A 26,327-nucleotide genomic window follows, 5' to 3' on the forward strand; every position below is an offset into this window, starting at 1 on the left:
ATTGACATATGACAGATGACATATGACAGAAGACAGATGACAGATGACAGATGTCTGATGACAGATGACAGATGGCAGATGAGAGATGACAGATGACAGATGACAGATGACAGATGACAGATGACATATGACAGATGACAAATGACAGATGACAAATGAAAAATGACAAACGACAGATGACAAATGACAAATGACAAATGACAGATGACAGATGACAGATGACAGATGACAGATGACAGATGACAGATGACAGATGACAGATGACAGATCACAGGTGACAGATGAAAAATGACAAACGACAGATGACAAATGACAGATGACAGATGACAGATGACAGATGACAGATGACAGATGACAGATGACAGATGACAGATGACAGATGACAGATGATAGATGACAGATGACATATGACAGATGACAGATGACATATGACAGATGACAGATGACAGATGACAAATGACACATGGCAGATTACAGATGACTGATGACAGATGACAGATGACAAATGACAGATGACAAATGACTGTTGACAGACGACAGATGACAATTGACATATGACAGATGACATATGACAGAAGCCAGATGACAGATGACAGATGTCTAATGACAGATGACAGATGGCAGATGGCAGATGAGAGATGAGAGATGACAGATGACAGATGACAGATGACAGATGACAGATGACAGATGACATATGACAGATGACAAATGACAGATGACAAATGAAAAATGACAAACGACAGATGACAAATGACAAATGACAAATGACAGATGACAGATGACAGATGACAGATGACAGATGACAGATGACAGATGACAGATGACAGATGACAGATGACAGATGACAGATGACAGATCACAGGTGACAGATGAAAAATGACAAACGACAGATGACAAATGACAGATGACAGATGACAGATGACAGATGACAGATGACAGATGACAGAAGACAGATGACAGATGACAGATGTCTAATTTCAAATGACAGATGGCAGATGAGAGATGAGAGATGACAGATGACAGATGACAGATGACAGATGACAGATGACAGATGACATATGACAGATGACAGATGACAGATGACAGATGACAGATGACAGATGACAGATGACAGATGACAGATGACAGATGACAGATGACAGATGACAGATGACAGATGACAGATGACAGATGACAGATGACAGATGACAGATGACAGATGACAGATGACAGATCACAGGTGACAGATGACAAATGACAAATGACAGATGACAGATGACAGATGACAGATGACAGATGACAGATGACAGATGACAGATGACAGATCACAGGTGACAGATGACAAATGACAAATGACAGATGACAGATGACAGATGACAGATCACAGGTGACAGATGACAAATGACAGATGACAGATGACAGATGACAGATGACAGATGACAGATGACAGATGACAGATGACAGATGACAGATGACAGATGACAGATGACAGATGACAGATGACAAATGACAAATGACAGATGACAAATGACAAATGACAGATGACAGATGACAGATGACAGATGACAGATGACAGATGACAGATGACAGATGACAGATGACAGATGACAGATGACAGATGACAGATGACAGATGACAGATGACAGATGACAGATGACAGATGACAGATGACAGATGACATATGACAGATGACAGATGACAGATGACAAATGAAAAATGACAAACGACAGATGACAAATGACAAATGACAGATGACAAATGACAAATGACAGATGACAGATGACAGATGACAGATGACAGATGACAGATGACAGATGACAGATGACAGATGACAGATGACAGATGACAGATGACAGATGACAGATGACAGATGACAGATGACAGATGACAGATGACAGATGACAGATGACAGATGACAGATGACAGATGACAGATGACAGATGACAGATGACAGATGACAGATCACAGGTGACAGATGACAAATGACAGATGACAGATGACAGATGACAGATGACAGATGACAGATGACAGATGACAGATGACAGATGACAGATGACAGATGACAGATGACAGATGACAGATGACAGATGACAGATCACAGGTGACAGATGACAAATGACAAATGACAAATGACAGATGACAGATGACAGATGACAGATGACAGATGACAGATGACAGAAGACAGATGACAGATGACAGATGACAGATGTCTAATGACAGATGACAGATGGCAGATGAGAGATGAGAGATGACAGATGACAGATGACAGATGACAGATGACAGATGACAGATGGCAGATGACATATGACAGATGACAGATGACAGATGACATATGACATATGACAGATGACACATGACAAATGAAAAATGACAAACGACAGATGACAAATGAAAAATGACAAACGACAGATGACAAATGACAAATGACAGATGACAAATGACAAATGACAGATGACAGATGACAGATGACAGATGACAGATGACAGATGACAGATGACAGATGACAGATGACAGATGACAGATGACAGATGACAGATGACAGATGACAGATGACAGATGACAGATGACAGATGACAGATCACAGGTGACAGATGACAAATGACAGATGACAGATGACAGATGACAGATGTCTAATGACAGATGACAGATGACAGATGACAGATGACAGAAGACAGATGACAGATGACAGATGACAGATGTCTAATGACAGATGACAGATGGCAGATGAGAGATGAGAGATGACAGATGACAGATGACAGATGACAGATGACAGATGACAGATGACAGATGGCAGATGACAGATGACAGATGACAGATGACATATGACAGATGACAGATGACAGATGACAGATGACAGATGACAGATGACAGATGACAGATGACAGATCACAGGTGACAGATGACAAATGACAAATGACAGATGACAGATGACAGATGACAGATGACAGATGACAGATGACAGATGACAGATGACAGATGACAGATGACAGATGACAGATGACAGATGACAGATGACAGATGACAGATCACAGGTGACAGATGACAAATGACAAATGACAAATGACAGATGACAGATGACAGATGACAGATGACAGATGACAGATGACAGATGACAGAAGACAGATGACAGATGACAGATGACAGATGTCTAATGACAGATGACAGATGGCAGATGAGAGATGACAGATGACAGATGACAGATGACAGATGGCAGATGACATATGACAGATGACAGATGACAGATGACAGATGACATATGACAGATGACAGATGACAGATGACAGATGACAAATGAAAAATGACAAACGACAGATGACAAATGACAAATGACAGATGACAAATGACAAATGACAGATGACAGATGACAGATGACAGATGACAGATGACAGATGACAGATGACAGATGACAGATGACAGATGACAGATGACAGATGACAGATGACAGATGACAGATGACAGATGACAGATCACAGGTGACAGATGACAAATGACAAATGACAAATGACAGATGACAGATGACAGATGACAGATGACAGATGACAGATGACAGAAGACAGATGACAGATGACAGATGACAGATGTCTAATGACAGATGACAGATGGCAGATGAGAGATGAGAGATGACAGATGACAGATGACAGATGACAGATGACAGATGACAGATGACAGATGACAGATGACAGATGACAGAAGACAGATGACAGATGACAGATGACAGATGGCAGATGACATATGACAGATGACAGATGACAGATGACAGATGACATATGACAGATGACAGATGACAGATGACAAATGAAAAATGACAAACTACAGATGACAAATGACAAATGACAAATGACAAATGACAGATGACAGATGACAGATGACAGATGACAGATGACAGATGACAGATGACAGATGACAGATGACAGATGACAGATGACAGATGACAGATGACAGATGACAGATGACAGATCACAGGTGACAGATGACAAATGACAAATGACAAATGACAGATGACAGATGACAGATGACAGATGACAGATGACAGATGACAGAAGACAGATGACAGATGACAGATGACAGATGTCTAATGACAGATGACAGATGGCAGATGAGAGATGAGAGATGACAGATGACAGATGACAGATGACAGATGACAGATGACAGATGGCAGATGACATATGACAGATGACAGATGACAGATGACATATGACATATGACAGATGACACATGACAAATGAAAAATGACAAACGACAGATGACAAATGAAAAATGACAAACGACAGATGACAAATGACAAATGACAGATGACAAATGACAAATGACAGATGACAGATGACAGATGACAGATGACAGATGACAGATGACAGATGACAGATGACAGATGACAGATGACAGATGACAGAAGACAGATGACAGATGACAGATGACAGATGTCTAATGACAGATGACAGATGGCAGATGAGAGATGAGAGATGACAGATGACAGATGACAGATGACAGATGACAGATGACAGATGGCAGATGACATATGACAGATGACAGATGACAGATGACATATGACATATGACAGATGACACATGACAAATGAAAAATGACAAACGACAGATGACAAATGAAAAATGACAAACGACAGATGACAAATGACAGATGACAAATCACAAATGACAAATGACAGATGACAGATGACAGATGACAGATGACAGATGACAGATGACAGAAGACAGATGACAGATGACAGATGACAGATGTCTAATGACAGATGACAGATGGCAGATGAGAGATGAGAGATGACAGATGACAGATGACAGATGACAGATGACAGATGACAGATGACAGATGACAGATGACAGAAGACAGATGACAGATGACAGATGACAGATGTCTAATGACAGATGACAGATGGCAGATGAGAGATGACAGATGACAGATGACAGATGACAGATGGCAGATGACATATGACAGATGACAGATGACAGATGACAGATGACATATGACAGATGACAGATGACAGATGACAAATGAAAAATGACAAACTACAGATGACAAATGACAAATGACAAATGACAAATGACAGATGACAGATGACAGATGACAGATGACAGATGACAGATGACAGATGACAGATGACAGATGACAGATGACAGATGACAGATGACAGATGACAGATGACAGATGACAGATCACAGGTGACAGATGACAAATGACAAATGACAAATGACAGATGACAGATGACAGATGACAGATGACAGATGACAGATGACAGAAGACAGATGACAGATGACAGATGACAGATGTCTAATGACAGATGACAGATGGCAGATGAGAGATGAGAGATGACAGATGACAGATGACAGATGACAGATGACAGATGACAGATGGCAGATGACATATGACAGATGACAGATGACAGATGACATATGACATATGACAGATGACACATGACAAATGAAAAATGACAAACGACAGATGACAAATGAAAAATGACAAACGACAGATGACAAATGACAAATGACAGATGACAAATGACAAATGACAGATGACAGATGACAGATGACAGATGACAGATGACAGATGACAGATGACAGATGACAGATGACAGATGACAGATGACAGATGACAGATGACAGATGACAGATGACAGATGACAGATGACAGATCACAGGTGACAGATGACAAATGACAGATGACAGATGACAGATGTCTAATGACAGATGACAGATGACAGATGACAGATGACAGAAGACAGATGACAAATGACAGATGACAGATGTCTAATGACAGATGACAGATGGCAGATGAGAGATGAGAGATGACAGATGACAGATGACAGATGACAGATGACAGATGACAGATGGCAGATGACAGATGACAGATGACAGATGACATATGACAGATGACAGATGACAGATGACAGATGACAGATGACAGATGACAGATGACAGATCACAGGTGACAGATGATAAATGACAAATGACAGATGACAGATGACAGATGACAGATGACAGATGACAGATGACAGATGACAGATGACAGATGACAGATGACAGATGACAGATCACAGGTGACAGATGACAAATGACAAATGACAAATGACAGATGACAGATGACAGATGACAGATGACAGATGACAGATGACAGATGACAGAAGACAGATGACAGATGACAGATGACAGATGTCTAATGACAGATGACAGATGGCAGATGAGAGATGACAGATGACAGATGACAGATGACAGATGGCAGATGACATATGACAGATGACAGATGACAGATGACAGATGACATATGACAGATGACAGATGACAGATGACAAATGAAAAATGACAAACGACAGATGACAAATGACAAATGACAGATGACAAATGACAAATGACAGATGACAGATGACAGATGACAGATGACAGATGACAGATGACAGATGACAGATGACAGATGACAGATGACAGATGACAGATGACAGATGACAGATGACAGATGACAGATGACAGATGATAGATGACATATGACAGATGACAGGTGACAGATGACAGATGACAGATGACAGATCACAGGTGACAGATGACAAATGACAAATGACAGATGACAGATGACAGATGACAGATGACAGATGACAGAAGACAGATGACAGATGACAGATGTCTAATGACAGATGACAGATGGCAGATGAGAGATGAGAGATGACAGATGACAGATGACAGATGACAGATGACAGATGACAGATGGCAGATGACATATGACAGATGACAGATGACAGATGACATATGACATATGACAGATGACACATGCCAAATGAAAAATGACAAACGACAGATGACAAATGACAAATGACAGATGACAGATGACAGATGACAGATGACAGATGACAGAAGACAGATGACAGATGACAGATGTCTAATGACAGATGACAGATGGCAGATGAGAGATGAGAGATGACAGATGACAGATGACAGATGACAGATGACAGATGACAGATGACAGATGACAGATGACAGATGACAGATGACAGATGACAGATGACAGATGACAGATGACATATGACAGATGACAGATGACAGATGACAAATGAAAAATGGCAAACGACAGATGACAAATGACAAATGACAGATGACAGATGACAGATGACAGATGACAGATGACAGATGACAGATGACAGATGACAGATGACAGATGACAGATGACAGATGACAGATGACAGATGACAGATGACAGATGACAGATGACAGATGACAGATGACAGATCACAGGTGACAGATGACAGATGACAGATGACCGGTGACAAATGACAAACGACAGATGACAGATAACAGATGACAGATGATAGACGACAGGTGTCGTATGACAGATGACAGATAACAGATGAGTGATGACAGATGACAGATGACAGATGTCAGATGACAGATGACAGATGACAGATGACAGATGACACATTGCACATGGTAGATGTTAGATGACAGATGGCAGATGAAAATTGACATATGACAGATGACAAATGACAGTTGACAGACGACAGATGACAATTGACAGATGACAGATGACAGAAGACAGATGACAAATGACAGATGTCTGATGACAGATGACAGATGGCAGATGAGAGATGACAGATGACAGATGACAGATGACAGATGACAGACGACAGATGACAGATGACAGATGACAGATGACTGATGACAGATGACAGATGACAAATGACAGATGACAAATGACTGTTGACAGACGACAGATGACAATTGACATATGACAGATGACATATGACAGAAGACAGATGACAGATGACAGATGACAGATGTCTGACGACAGATGACAGATGACAGATGACAGATGACAGATGACAGATGACAGATGGCAGATGACAGATGACAGATGACAGATGACAGTTGACAGATGACAGATGACATATGACAGATGACAGATGACAGATGACATATGACAGATGACAGATGACAAATGACACATGGCAGATTACAGATGACTGATGACTGATGACAGATGACAGATGACAAATGACAGATGACAAATGACTGTTGACAGACGACAGATGACAATTGACATATGACAGATGACATATGACAGAAGACAGATGACAGATGACAGATGACAGATGTCTGACGACAGATGACATATGACAGAAGACAGATGACAGATGACAGATGTCTGATGACAGATGACAGATGACAGATGACAGATGACAGATGACAGATGACAGATGACAGATGACATATGACAGATGACATATGACAGATGACAGATGACATATGACAGATGACAGATGACAGATGACAGATGACAAATGACACATGGCAGATTACAGATGACTGATGACTGATGACAGATGACAGATGACAAATTACAGATGACAAATGACTGTTGACAGACGACAGATGACAATTGACATATGACAGATGACAAATGACAAATGACAGATGTCAGATGACAGATGACAGATGACAGAGGTCTGATGACAGATGACAGATGACAGATGACAGATGGCAGATGAGGGATGACAGATGACAGATGAGAGATGACAGATGACAGACGACAGATGACAAATGACAGATGACAAATGACAGAAGACAGATGACAGATGACAGATGACAGATGACAGATGACAGATGACAGATGACAGATGAGAGATGACAGATGACAGATGACAAATGACAGATGACAAATGACTGTTGACAGACGACAGATAACAATTGACATATGACAGATGACAGATGACAGATGACAGATGACAGATGACAGATGACATATTACAGATGACAGATGAGAGATGACAGATGACAGATGACAAATGACAGATGACAAATGACTGTTGACAGACGACAAATGACTGTTGACAGACGACAGATGACAATTGACAGATGACAGATGACAGAAGACAGATGACAAATGACAGATGTCTGATGACAGATGACAGATGGCAGATGAGAGATGACAGATGACAGATGACAGATGACAGATGACAGACGACAGATGACAGATGACAGATGACAGATGACTGATGACAGATGACAGATGACAAATGACAGATGACAAATGACTGTTGACAGACGACAGATGACAATTGACATATGACAGATGACATATGACAGAAGACAGATGACAGATGACAGATGACAGATGACAGATGACAGATGACAGATGGCAGATGACAGATGACAGATGACAGATGACAGATGACAGATGACAGATGACATATGACAGATGACAGATGACAGATGACATATGACAGATGACAGATGACAAATGACACATGGCAGATTACAGATGACTGATGACTGATGACAGATGACAGATGACAAATGACAGATGACAAATGACTGTTGACAGACGACAGATGACAATTGACATATGACAGATGACATATGACAGAAGACAGATGACAGATGACAGATGACAGATGTCTGACGACAGATGACATATGACAGAAGACAGATGACAGATGACAGATGACAGATGTCTGATGACAGATGACAGATGACAGATGACAGATGACAGATGACAGATGACAGATGACAGATGACATATGACAGATGACATATGACAGATGACAGATGACATATGACAGATGACAGATGACAGATGACAGATGACAAATGACACATGGCAGATTACAGATGACTGATGACTGATGACAGATGACAGATGACAAATTACAGATGACAAATGACTGTTGACAGACGACAGATGACAATTGACATATGACAGATGACAAATGACAAATGACAGATGTCAGATGACAGATGACAGATGACAGAGGTCTGATGACAGATGACAGATGACAGATGACAGATGGCAGATGAGGGATGACAGATGACAGATGAGAGATGACAGATGACAGACGACAGATGACAAATGACAGATGACAAATGACAGAAGACAGATGACAGATGACAGATGACAGATGACAGATGACAGATGACAGATGACAGATGAGAGATGACAGATGACAGATGACAAATGACAGATGACAAATGACTGTTGACAGACGACAGATGACAATTGACATATGACAGATGACAGATGACAGATAACAGATGAGTGATGACAGATGACAGATGACAGATGTCAGATGACAGATGACAAATGACAAATGGCAGATTACAGTTGACTGATGACTGATGACAGATGACAAATGACTGTTGACAGACGACAGATGACAATTGACAGATGACAGATGACAGAAGACAGATGACAAATGACAGATGTCTGATGACAGATGACAGATGGCAGATGAGAGATGACAGATGACAGATGACAGATGACAGATGACAGACGACAGATGACAGATGACAGATGACAGATGACTGATGACAGATGACAGATGACAAATGACAGATGACAAATGACTGTTGACAGACGACAGATGACAATTGACATATGACAGATGACATATGACAGAAGACAGATGACAGATGACAGATGACAGATGTCTGACGACAGATGACAGATGACAGATGACAGATGACAGATGACAGATGACAGATGACAGATGGCAGATGACAGATGACAGATGACAGATGACAGATGACAGATGACAGATGACATATGACAGATGACAGATGACAGATGACATATGACAGATGACAGATGACAAATGACACATGGCAGATTACAGATGACTGATGACTGATGACAGATGACAGATGACAAATGACAGATGACAAATGACTGTTGACAGACGACAGATGACAATTGACATATGACAGATGACATATGACAGAAGACAGATGACAGATGACAGATGACAGATGTCTGACGACAGATGACATATGACAGAAGACAGATGACAGATGACAGATGACAGATGTCTGATGACAGATGACAGATGACAGATGACAGATGACAGATGACATATGACAGATGACAGATGACATATGACAGATGACAGATGACAGATGACAGATGACAAATGACACATGGCAGATTACAGATGACTGATGACTGATGACAGATGACAGATGACAAATTACAGATGACAAATGACTGTTGACAGACGACAGATGACAATTGACATATGACAGATGACAAATGACAAATGACAGATGTCAGATGACAGATGACAGATGACAGAGGTCTGATGACAGATGACAGATGACAGATGACAGATGGCAGATGAGGGATGACAGATGACAGATGAGAGATGACAGATGACAGACGACAGATGACAAATGACAGATGACAAATGACAGAAGACAGATGACAGATGACAGATGACAGATGACAGATGACAGATGACAGATGACAGATGAGAGATGACAGATGACAGATGACAAATGACAGATGACAAATGACTGTTGACAGACGACAGATAACAATTGACATATGACAGATGACAGATGACAGATGACAGATGACAGATGACAGATGACATATTACAGATGACAGATGAGAGATGACAGATGACAGATGACAAATGACAGATGACAAATGACTGTTGACAGACGACAGATGACAATTGACATATGACAGATGACATATGACAGAAGACAGATGACAGATGACAGATGTCTGATGACAGATGACAGATGACAGATGGCAGATGACAAATGACTGTTGACAGACGACAGATGACAATTGACATATGACAGATGACATATGACAGAAGACAGATGACAGATGACAGATGTCTGATGACAGATGACAGATGACAGATGACAGATGACATATGACAGATGACATATTACAGATGACAGATGAGAGATGACAGATGACAGATGACAAATGACAGATGACAAATGACTGTTGACAGACGACAGATGACAATTGACATATGACAGATGACATATGACAGAAGACAGATGACAGATGACAGATGTCTGATGACAGATGACAGATGACAGATGGCAGATGAGAGATGACAGATGACAGATGACAGATGACAGATGACAGATGACAGATGACAGATGTCTGATGACAGATGACAGATGACAGATGACAGATGACAGATGACAAATGACTGTTGACAGACGACAGATGACAATTGACATATGACAGATGACATATGACAGAAGACAGATGACAGATGACAGATGACAGATGTCTGACGACAGATGACAGATGACAGATGACAGATGACAGATGACAGATGACAGATGACAGATGGCAGATGACAGATGACAGATGACAGATGACAGATGACAGATGACAGATGACATATGACAGATGACAGATGACAGATGACATATGACAAATGACAGATGACAAATGACACATGGCAGATTACAGATGACTGATGACTGATGACAGATGACAGATGACAAATGACAGATGACAAATGACTGTTGACAGACGACAGATGACAATTGACATATCACAGATGACATATGACAGAAGACAGATGACAGATGACAGATGACAGATGTCTGATGACAGATGACAGATGACAGATGACAGATGACAGATGACAGATGACAGATGACAGATGACAGATGACAGATGACATATGACAGATGACATATGACAGATGACAGATGACATATGACAGATGACAGATGACAGAAGACAGATGACATATGACAGATGACAGATGACATATGACAGATGACAGATGACAGATGACAGATGACAAATTACAGATGACAAATGACTGTTGACAGACGACAGATGACAATTGACATATGACAGATGACAAATGACAAATGACAGATGTCAGATGACAGATGACAGATGACAGATGTCTGATGACAGATGACAGATGACAGATGACAGATGGCAGATGTGGGATGACAGATGGCAGATGAGAGATGACAGATGACAGACGACAGATGACAAATGACAGATGACAAATGACAGAAGACAGATGACAGATGACAGATGACAGATGACAGATGACAGATGACAGATGACAGATGAGAGATGACAGATGACAGATGACAAATGACAGATGACAAATGACTGTTGACAGACGACAGATAACAATTGACATATGACAGATGACAGATGACAGATGACAGATGACAGATGACATATTACAGATGACAGATGAGAGATGACAGATGACAGATGACAAATGACAGATGACAAATGACTGTTGACAGACGACAGATGACAATTGACATATGACAGATGACATATGACAGAAGACAGATGACAGATGACAGATGTCTGATGACAGATGACAGATGACAGATGGCAGATGACAAATGACTGTTGACAGACGACAGATGACAATTGACATATGACAGATGACATATGACAGAAGACAGATGACAGATGGCAGATGTCTGATGACAGAAGGCAGATGACAGATGACAGATGACATATGACAGATGACATATTACAGACGACAGATGAGAGATGACAGATGACAGATGACAAATGACAGATGACAAATGACTGTTGACAGACGACAGATGACAATTGACATATGACAGATGACATATGACAGAAGACAGATGACAGATGACAGATGTCTGATGACAGATGACAGATGACAGATGGCAGATGAGAGATGACAGATGACAGATGACAGATGACAGATGGCAGATGACAGATGACAGATGACAGATGACAGATGACAGATGACAGATGACAGATGGCAGATGACAGATGACAGATGACAGATGACATATGACAGATGACATATGACAGATGACATATTACAGATGACAGATGAGAGATGACAGATGACAGATGACAGATGACAGATGACATATGACAGATGACATATTACAGATGACAGATGAGAGATGACAGATGACAAATGACAGATGACAAATGACTGTTGACAGACGACAGATGACAATTGACATATGACAGATGACAGATGACAGATGACAGATGACAGATGACAGATGACAGATGACAGATGACAGATGGCAGATGACAGATGACAGATGACAAATGACAGATGACAAATGACTGTTGACAGACGACAGATGACAATTGACATATGACAGATGACAGATGACAGATGACAGATGACAGATGACAGATGACAGATGACAGATGACAGATGACAGATGACATATGACAGATGACAGATGACAGATGACAGATGACAAATGACACATGGCAGATTACAGATGACTGATGACTGATGACAGATGACAGATGACAAATTACAGATGACAAATGACTGTTGACAGACGACAGATGACAATTGACATATGACAGATGACATATGACAGAAGACACATGACAGATGACAGATGACAGATGACAGATGACAGATGTCTGATGACAGATGACAGATGACAGATGACAGATGACAGATGACAGATGACAGATGACAGATGACAGATGACATATGACAGATGACATATTACAGATGATAGATGAGAGATGACAGATGACAGATGACAAATGACAGATGACAAATGACTGTTGACATACGACAGATAACAATTGACATATGACAGATGACAGATGACAGATGACAGATGACAGATGACAGATGACAGATGACAGATGGCAGATGAAAGATGACAGATGACAGATGACATATGACAGATGACATATTACAGATGACAGATGAGAGATGACAGATGACAGATGACAAATGACAGATGACAAATGACTGTTGACAGACGACAGATGACAATTGACATATGACAGATGACACATGACAGAAGACAGATGACAGATGCCAGATGACAGATGACAGATGACAGATGACAGATGGCAGATGAGAGATGACAGATGACAGATGACAGATGACAGATGACAGATGACAGATGACAGATGACAGATGACATATGACATATGACATATGACAGATGACAGATGACATATGACAGATGACAGATGACAAATGACACATGGCAGATTACAGATGACTGATGACTGATGACAGATGACAGATGACAAATGACAGATGACAAATGACTGTTGACAGACGACAGATGACAATTGACATATGACAGATGACATATGACAGAAGACGGATGACAGATGACAGATGTCTAATGACAGATGACTGATGGCAGATGAGAGATGAGAGATGACAGATGACAGATGACAAATGAAAAATGACAAACGACAGATGACAAATGACTGTTGACAGACGACAGATGACAATTGACATATGACAGATGACATATGACAGAAGACAGATGACAGATGACAGATGACAGATGACAGATGACAGATGACAGATGACAGATGACAGATGACAGATGACAGATGACAGATGAAAGATGGCAGATGACAGATGACAGATGACAGATGACAGATGACAGATGGTAGACGACAGGTGTCATATGACACATGACGGATAACAGATGAGTGATGACAGATGACAGATGACATATGACAGATGACAGATGACAGATGACAAATGACACATGGCAGATTACAGATGACTGATGACTGATGACAGATGACAGATGACAAATGACAGATGACAGATGACAGATGACAGATGACAGATGACAGATGACAGATGACATATTACATATGACAGATGACAGATGACATATGACAGATGACAGATGACAGATGACAAATGACACATGGCAGATTACAGATGACTGATGACTGATGACAGATGACAGATGACAAATGACAGATGACAAATGACTGTTGACAGACGACAGATGACAATTGACATATGACAGATGACATATGACAGAAGACAGATGACAGATGACAGATGTCTGATGACAGATGACAGATGGCAGATGAGAGATGACAGATGACAGATGACAGATGACAGATGACAGATGACAGATGACAGCTGACAGTTGACACATGACAGATGACAGATGACAGATGACAGATGACAGATGACAGATGACAGATGACAGATGACATATGACAGAAGACAGATGACAGATGACAGATGTCTGATGACAGATGACAGATGGCAGATGAGAGATGACAGATGACAGATGACAGATGACAGATGACAGATGACAGCTGACAGATGACACATGACAGATGACAGATGACAGATGACAGATGACAGATGACAGATGACAGATGACAGATGACATATGACAGATGACAGATGACAAATGACACATGGCAGATTACAGATGACTGATGACTGATGACAGATGACAGATGACAAATGACAGATGACAAATGACTGTTGACAGACGACAGATGACAATTGACATATGACAGATGACATATGACAGAAGACAGATGACAGATGACAGATGACAGATGACAGATGACAGATGACATATTACAGATGACAGGTGAGAGATGACAGATGACAGATGACAAATGACAGATGACAAATGAAAAATGACAAACGACAGATGACAAATGACTGTTGACAGACGACAGATGACAATTGACATATGACAGATGACATATGACAGAAGACAGATGACAGATGACAGATGACAGATGACAGATGACATATTACAGATGACAGGTGAGAGATGACAGATGACAGATGTCAAATGACAGATGACAAATGACTGTTGACAGACGACAGATGACAATTGACATATGACAGATGACATATGACAGAAGACAGATGACAGATGACAGATGACAGATGACAGATGACAGATGACATATTACAGATGACAGGTGAGAGATGACAGATGACAGATGACAAATGACAGATGACAAATGACTGTTGACAGACGACAGATGACAATTGACATATGACAGATGACATATGACAGAAGACAGATGACAGATGACAGATGACAGATGTCTAATGACAGATGACAGATGGCAGATGAGAGATGAGAGATGAGAGATGACAGATGACAGATGACAAATGAAAAATGACAAACGACAGATGACAAATGACTGTTGACAGACGACAGATGACAATTGACATATGACAGATGACATATGACAGAAGACAGATGACAGATGACAGATGACAGATGACAGATGACAGATGACATATTACAGATGACAGGTGAGAGATGACAGATGACAGATGACAAATGACAGATGACAAATGACTGTTGACAGACGACAGATGACAATTGACATATGACAGATGACATATGACAGAAGACAGATGACAGATGACAGATGTCTGATGACAGATGACAGATGGCAGATGAGAGATGACAGATGACAGATGACAGATGACAGATGACAGATGACAGATGACAGCTGACAGATGACACATGACAGATGACAGATGACAGATGACAGATGACAGATGACAGATGACAGATGACAGATGACATATGACAGATGACAGATGACAGATGACAAATGACACATGGCAGATTACAGATGACTGATGACTGATGACAGATGACAGATGACAAATGACAGATGACAAATGACTGTTGACAGACGACAGATGACAATTGACATATGACAGATGACATATGACAGAAGACAGATGACAGATGACAGATGACAGATGTCTAATGACAGATGACAGATGGCAGATGAGAGATGAGAGATGACAGATGACAGATGACAGATGACAGATGACAGATGACATATGACAGATGACAGATGACAAATGAAAAATGACAAACGACAGATGTCAAATGACAAATTACAGATGACAGATGACAGATGACAGATGACAGATGACAGATGACAGGTGACAGATGACAGATGACAGATGACAGATGACAGATGACAGATGACAGATGACAGATCACAGGTGACAGATGAAAAATGACAAACGACAGATGACAAATGACAAATGACAGATGACAGATGACAGATGACAGATGACAGATGACAGATGACAGATGACAGAAGACAGATGACAGATGACAGATGTCTAATGACAGATGACAGATGGCAGATGAGAGATGAGAGATGACAGATGACAGATGACAGATGACAGATGACAGATGACAGATGACAGATGACAGATGACATATGACAGATGACAGATGACAGATGACAAATGAAAAATGACAAACGACAGATGACAAATGACAAATGACAGATGACAAATGACAAATGACAGATGACAGATGACAGATGACAGATGACAGATGACAGATGACAGATGACAGATGACAGATGACAGATGACAGATGACAGATGACAGATGACAGGTGACAGATGACAGATCACAGGTGACAGATGAAAAATGACAAACGACAGATGACAAATGACAAATGACAGATGACAGATGACAGATGACAGATGACAAATGACAGAAGACAGATGACAGATGACAGATGTCTAATGACAGATGACAAATGGCAGATGAGAGATGAGAGATGACAGATGACAGATGACAGATGACAGATGACAGATGACAGATGACAGATGACAGATGACAGATGACAGATGACAGATGTCTGATGACAGATGACAGATGACAGATGACAGATGACAGATGACAGATGACAGATGACAGATGACAGATGACAGATGACAGATGACAGATGACATATGACAGAAGACAGATGACAGATGACAGATGTCTGATGACAGATGACAGATGGCAGATGAGAGATGACAGATGACAGATGACAGATGACAGATGACAGATGACAGATGACAGATGACAGGTGACAGATGACAGATGACAGATGACAGATGACATATGACAGATGACATATGACAGATGACAGATGACAGATGACAAATGACACATGGCAGATTACAGATGACTGATGACTGATGACAGATGACAGATGACAAATGACAGATGACAAATGACTGTTGACAGACGACAGATGACAATTGACATATGACAGAAGACAGATGACAGATGACAGATGACAGATGTCTGATGACAGATGACAGATGACAGATGACAGATGACAGATGACAGATGACAGATGACAGATGACAGATGACAGATGACAGATGACAGATGACATATGACAGATGACAGATGACAAATGAAAAATGACAAACGACAGATGACAAATGACAAATGACAGATGACAGATGACAGATGACAGATGACAGATGACAGATGACAGATGACAGATGGCAGATGACAGATGACAGATGACAGATGACAGATGACAGATCACAGGTGACAGATGAAAAATGACAAACGACAGATGACAAATGACAAATGACAGATGACAGATGACGGATGACAGATGACAGATGACAGAAGACAGATGACAGATGACAGATGTCTAATGACAGATGACAGATGGCAGATGAGAGATGAGAGATGACAGATGACAGATGACATATGACAGATGACATATGACAGATGACAGATGACAGATGACAAATGAAAAATGACAAACGACAGATGACAAATGACAGATGACAAATGACAAATGACAGATGACAGATGACAGATGACAGATGACAGATGACAGATGACAGATGACAGATGACAGATGACAGATGACAGATGACAGATGTCTGATGACAGATGACAGATGACAGATGACAGATGACAGATGACAGATGACAGATGACAGATGACAGATGACAGATGACAGATGACATATGACAGAAGACAGATGACAGATGACAGATGTCTGATGACAGATGACAGATGGCAGATGAGAGATGACAGATGACAGATGACAGATGACAGATGACAGATGACAGATGACAGATGACAGATGACAGATGACAGATGACAGATGACAGATGACAGATGACAGATGACAGATGACAGATGACAGATGACAGATGACAGATGACAGATGACAGATGACAGATGACATATGACAGATGACAGATGACATATGACAGATGACAGATGACAGATGACAAATGACACATGGCAGATTACAGATGACTGATGACTGATGACAGATGACAAATGACAGATGCAAATGACTGTTGACAGACGACAGATGACAATTGACATATGACAGAAGACAGATGACAGATGACAGATGACAGATGTCTGATGACAGATGACAGATGACAGATGACAGATGACAGATGACAGATGACAGATGACAGATGACAGATGACAGATGACAGATGACAGATGACAGATGACAGATGACATATGACAGATGACAGATGACAAATGAAAAATGACAAACGACAGATGACAAATGACAAATGACAGATGTCAGATGACAGATGACAGATGACAGATGACAGATGACAGATGACAGATGACAGATGACAGATGACAGATCACAGGTGACAAATGAAAAATGACAAACGACAGATGACAAATGACAAATGACAGATGACAGATGACGGATGACAGATGACAGATGACAGATGACAGAAGACAGATGACAGATGACAGATGTCTAATGACAGATGACAGATGGCAGATGAGAGATGAGAGATGACAGATGACAGATGACATATGACAGATGACATATGACAGATGACAGATGACAGATGACAAATGAAAAATGACAAACGACAGATGACAAATGACAAATGACAGATGACAAATGACAAATGACAGATGACAGATGACAGATGACAGATGACAGATGACAGATGACAGATGACAGATGACAGATGGCAGATGACAGATGACAGATGACAGATGACAGATCACAGGTGACAGATGACAAATGACAAACGACAGATGACAAATGACAAATGACAGATGACAGATGACAGATGACAGATGACAGATGACAGATGACAGAAGACAGATGACAGATGACAGATGTCTAATGACAGATGACAGATGGCAGATGAGCGATGAGAGATGACAGATGACAGATGACAGATGACAGATGACAGATGACAGATGACAGATGACAGATGACAGATGACAGATGACAGATGTCTGATGACAGATGACAGATGACAGATGACAGATGACAGATGACAGATGACAGATGACAGATGACAGATGACAGATGACAGATGACAGATGACAGATGACAGATGACAGATGACAGATGACATATGGCAGATGACATATTACAGATGACAGATGAGAGATGACAGATGACAGATGACAGATGACAGATGACAGATGACAGATGACAGATGACAGATGACAGATGACAGATGACAGATGACAGATGAGAGATGACATATGACAGATAACATATTACAGATGACAGATGAGAGATGACAGATGACAGATGACAGATGACAGATGACAGATGACAGATGACAGATGACAGATGACAGATGTCTGATGACAGATGACAGATGACAGATGACATATGACAGATGTCTAATGACAGATGACAGATGGCAGATGAGAGATGAGAGATGACAGATGACAGATGACAGATGACAGATGACAGATGACAGATGACAGATGACAGATGACAGATGACAGATGACAGATGACAGATGACATATGACAGATGACATATTACAGATGACAGATGAGAGATGACAGATGACAGATGACATATGACAGATGACATATTACAGATGACAGATGAGAGATGACAGATGACAGATGACAGATGACATATGACAGATGACATATTACAGATGACAGATGAGAGATGAGAGATGACAGATGACAGATGTCTGATGACAGATGACAGATGACAGATGACAGATGACAGATGACAGATGACAGATGACAGATGACAGATGACAGATGACAGATGACAGATGACAGATGACAGATGACAGATGACAGATGACATATGACAGATGACATATTACAGATGACAGATGTCTGATGACAGATGACAGATGGCAGATGAGAGATGAGAGATGACAGATGACAGATGACAGATCACAGATGACAGATGACAGATGACAGATGACAGATGACAGATGACAGATGACAGATGACAGATGACAGATGACAGATGACAGATGACAGATGACAGATGACAGATGACAGATGACAGATGACAGATGAAAGATGACATATGACAGATGACATATTACAGATGACAGATGAGAGATGACAGATGACAGATGACATATGACAGATGACATATTACAGATGACAGATGAGAGATGACAGATGACAGATGACAGATGTCTGATGACAGATGTCTGATGACAGATGACAGATGACAGATGACAGATGACAGATGACAGATGACAGATGACAGATGACAGATGACAGATGACAGATGACAGATGACATATGACAGATGACATATTACAGATGACAGATGAGAGATGACAGATGACAGATGACAGATGACAGATGACAGATGACAGATGACAGATGACAGATGACAGATGACAGATGACAGATGACAGATGACAGATGACAGATGACAGATGACAGATGACAGATGACAGATGACAGAAGACAGATGACAGATGACAGATGACAGATGTCTGATGACAGATGACAGATGACAGATGACAGATGACAGATGACAGATGACAGATGACAGATGACAGATGACAGATGACATATGACAGAAGACAGATGACAGATGACAAATGTCTGATGACAGATGACAGATGGCAGATGAGAGATGACAGATGACAGATGACAGATGACAGATGACAGATGACAGATGACAGATGACAGATGACAGATGACAGATGACAGATGACAGATGACAGATGACAGATGACAGATGACAGATGACAGATGACAGATGACATATGACAGATGACAGATGACATATGACAGATGACAGATGACAAATGACACATGGCAGATTACAGATGACTGATGACTGATGACAGATGACAGATGACAAATGACAGATGACAAATGACTGCTGACAGACGACAGATGACAATTGACATATGACAGAAGACAGATGACAGATGACAGATGACAGATGTCTGATGACAGATGACAGATGACAGATGACAGATGACAGATGACAGATGACAGATGACAGATGACAGATGACAGATGACAGATGACAGATGACAGATGACAGATGACAGATGACATATGACAGATGACAGATGACAAATGAAAAATGACAAACGACAGATGACAAATGACAAATGACAGATGACAGATGACAGATGACAGATGACAGATGTCTAATGACAGATTACAGATGGCAGATGAGAGATGAGAGATGACAGATGACAGATGACATATGACAGATGACATATGACAGATGACAGATGACAGATGACAAATGAAAAATGACAAACGACAGATGACAAATGACAAATGACAGATGACAGATGACAGATGACAGATGACAGATTACAGATGACAGATGACAGATGACAGATGACAGATCACAGGTGACAGATGAAAAATGACAAACGACAGATGACAAATGACAAATGACAGATGACAGATGACAGATGACAGATGACAGATGACAGATGACAGAAGACACATGACAGATGACAGATGTCTAATGACAGATGACAGATGGCAGATGAGAGATGAGAGATGACAGATGACAGATGACATATGACAGATGACATATGACAGATGACAGATGACAGATGACAAATGAAAAATGACAAACGACAGATGACAAATGACAAATGACAGATGACAAATGACAAATGACAGATGACAGATGACAGATGACAGATGACAGATGACAGATGACAGATGACAGATGACAGATGACAGATGACAGATGGCAGATGACAGATGACAGATGACAGATGACAGATGACAGATGACAGATGACAGATCACAGGTGACAGATGACAAATGACAAACGACAGATGACAAATGACAAATGACAGATGACAGATGACAGATTACAGATGACAGATGACAGATGACAGATGACAGATGACAGAAGACAGATGACAGATGACAGATGTCTAATGACAGATGACAGCTGGCAGATGAGAGATGAGAGATGACAGATGACAGATGACAGATGACAGATGACAGATGACAGATGACAGATGACAGATGACAGATGACAGATGACAGATGACAGATGACAGATGACAGATGACAGATGACAGATGACAGATGACAGATGACAGATGACAGATGACAGATGACAGATGACAGATGACAGATGACAGATGACAGATGACTGATGACAGGTGACAGATGACAGATGACAGATGACAGATGACAGATGACAGATGACATATGACAGATGACATATTACAGATGACAGATGAGAGATGACAGATGACAGATGACAAATGACACATGACAAATGACTGTTGACAGACGACAGATGCCAATTGACATATTACAGATGACAGATGACAGATGACAGATGACAGATGACAGATGACAGATGGCAGATGACAGATGACAGATGACAGATGACATATGACAGATGACATATGACAGATGACATATTACAGATGACAGATGAGAGATGACAGATGACAGATGACAGATGACAGATGACATATGACAGATGACATATTACAGATGACAGATGAGAGATGACAGATGACAAATGACAGATGACAAATGACTGTTGACAGACGACAGATGACAATTGACATATGACAGATGACAGATGACAGATGACAGATGACAGATGACAGATGACAGATGACAGATGACAGATGGCAGATGACAGATGACAGATGACAAATGACTGTTGACAGACGACAGATGACAATTGACATATGACAGATGACAGATGACAGATGACAGATGACAGATGACAGATGACAGATGACATATGACAGATGACAGATGACAGATGACAGATGACAAATGACACATGGCAGATTACAGATGACTGATGACTGATGACAGATGACAGATGACAAATTACAGATGACAAATGACTGTTGACAGACGACAGATGACAATTGACATATGACAGATGACATATGACAGAAGACACATGACAGATGACAGATGACAGATGACAGATGACAGATGTCTGATGACAGATGACAGATGACAGATGACAGATGACAGATGACAGATGACAGATGACAGATGACAGATGACATATGACAGATGACATATTACAGATGATAGATGAGAGATGACAGATGACAGATGACAAATGACAGATGACAAATGACTGTTGACATACGACAGATAACAATTGACATATGACAGATGACAGATGACAGATGACAGATGACAGATGACAGATGACAGATGACAGATGGCAGATGAAAGATGACAGATGACAGATGACATATGACAGATGACATATTACAGATGACAGATGAGAGATGACAGATGACAGATGACAAATGACAGATGACAAATGACTGTTGACAGACGACAGATGACAATTGACATATGACAGATGACACATGACAGAAGACAGATGACAGATGCCAGATGACAGATGACAGATGACAGATGACAGATGGCAGATGAGAGATGACAGATGACAGATGACAGATGACAGATGACAGATGACAGATGACAGATGACAGATGACATATGACATATGACATATGACAGATGACAGATGACATATGACAGATGACAGATGACAAATGACACATGGCAGATTACAGATGACTGATGACTGATGACAGATGACAGATGACAAATGACAGATGACAAATGACTGTTGACAGACGACAGATGACAATTGACATATGACAGATGACATATGACAGAAGACGGATGACAGATGACAGATGACAGATGTCTAATGACAGATGACTGATGGCAGATGAGAGATGAGAGATGACAGATGACAGATGACAAATGAAAAATGACAAACGACAGATGACAAATGACTGTTGACAGACGACAGATGACAATTGACATATGACAGATGACATATGACAGAAGACAGATGACAGATGACAGATGACAGATGACAGATGACAGATGACAGATGACAGATGACAGATGACAGATGACAGATGACAGATGAAAGATGGCAGATGACAGATGACAGATGACAGATGACAGATGACAGATGGTAGACGACAGGTGTCATATGACACATGACGGATAACAGATGAGTGATGACAGATGACAGATGACATATGACAGATGACAGATGACAGATGACAAATGACACATGGCAGATTACAGATGACTGATGACTGATGACAGATGACAGATGACAAATGACAGATGACAGATGACAGATGACAGATGACAGATGACAGATGACATATTACATATGACAGATGACAGATGACATATGACAGATGACAGATGACAGATGACAAATGACACATGGCAGATTACAGATGACTGATGACTGATGACAGATGACAGATGACAAATGACAGATGACAAATGACTGTTGACAGACGACAGATGACAATTGACATATGACAGATGACATATGACAGAAGACAGATGACAGATGACAGATGTCTGATGACAGATGACAGATGGCAGATGAGAGATGACAGATGACAGATGACAGATGACAGATGACAGATGACAGATGACAGCTGACAGATGACACATGACAGATGACAGATGACAGATGACAGATGACAGATGACAGATGACAGATGACAGATGACAGATGACATATGACAGAAGACAGATGACAGATGACAGATGTCTGATGACAGATGACAGATGGCAGATGAGAGATGACAGATGACAGATGACAGATGACAGATGACAGATGACAGATGACAGCTGACAGATGACACATGACAGATGACAGATGACAGATGACAGATGACAGATGACAGATGACAGATGACAGATGACATATGACAGATGACAGATGACAGATGACAAATGACAC

This window comes from Condylostylus longicornis, unplaced genomic scaffold (genome assembly GCF_029603195.1).
Source record: "Condylostylus longicornis isolate FDR11 unplaced genomic scaffold, ASM2960319v2 ptg000052l, whole genome shotgun sequence".
Classification (NCBI taxonomy): domain Eukaryota; kingdom Metazoa; phylum Arthropoda; class Insecta; order Diptera; family Dolichopodidae; genus Condylostylus; species Condylostylus longicornis.